Source organism: Mustela putorius, unplaced genomic scaffold (assembly GCF_011764305.1).
Source record: "Mustela putorius furo isolate JIRA1106 unplaced genomic scaffold, ASM1176430v1.1 tig00003901_pilon_pilon_pilon, whole genome shotgun sequence".
NCBI classification, from domain to species: domain Eukaryota; kingdom Metazoa; phylum Chordata; class Mammalia; order Carnivora; family Mustelidae; genus Mustela; species Mustela putorius.
In genome coordinates, this window is record NW_025422049.1 from 10403618 (window position 1) to 10404603 (window position 986).

Genomic DNA, 986 nt, shown 5'->3' on the forward strand with positions numbered 1-986 from the left:
CACCAAAGATGTCTCAAGAATTCTTTCTTGGTCATCGGCTCCAGACCTCAGCCCACCGAACCTCACCTAGGTTCTAGAACTTCATCAATACTACATATAGAAAACCCCAAAGATTTCACCAAAAAACTATTAGAACTGATAAATGAATTCAGTAGAGTCTCAGGATGCAAACTCAGTGTACAGAAATCTGTTGCATTCCTACACACTAATAACAAAGCAGCAGAAATTGGAATCAAGAAAACAATTTCATTTACAACTGCACCCAAAACAATAAAATATTCAGCTTTTTGAAGAAGACATAGCAGAGCTCTGGGAACCCCATTCTTGCTCTTGACTTACTGCTGTCTGTGCTCACTGAGGAACAAGTTGGTCAGGAAGCTATGCCACAGCCATGACTTTTAAAGACACTGGGAAGACACCCAAGGAACCAGAGATGGTGATTCGCAGAATTAGAATTATTTTAACCAGCTACAACAGAAAATCTTTGGAGGAGATATGTGCTGCCTTGAGTAGAGGTGCAAAGGAAAAGAATCTCAAAGTGAGAGGACCAGTTTGGATGCCTACCAAATCTGAGAATTGCTACAAAAAAAGCTCTTTGTGGTGAAGGTTCTAAGATTTGGGATTGTTTTCAGATGACGATCTACAGGTGACTCATTGACTTGCACATTCCTTCTGAGATTGTTAAGAAGATTACATCCATCCTTATTGAGCCAGGAAATGAGATTGAAGTCACCATTGCAGATGCTTAAATCATCCTTTTTAATAAACTGATTATCAGTTGTTAAAAAACACAATGAAATATTCAAGAATAAACTTGACCAAAGAGGTGAAAGACCTGTACCCTAAAAACTATAAAACACTGATGAAAGAAATTCAAGAGATCATGAAGAAATGGAAAAACACACCATGCTCATGGATTGGAAGAAAAAATATTATTAAAATATCTGTACTACCCAAAGAAATCTGCATATTTAATGTAATCCCTA

At 37.3% G+C, this 986-nt stretch overlaps 1 pseudogene; it reads left to right on the forward strand.

Annotated features, from left to right (window-relative positions):
- The first annotated feature begins 391 nt into the window (after positions 1-391).
- Positions 392-749, forward strand: LOC101693691 (annotated as a pseudogene).
- The last annotated feature ends 237 nt before the right edge of the window (positions 750-986 follow it).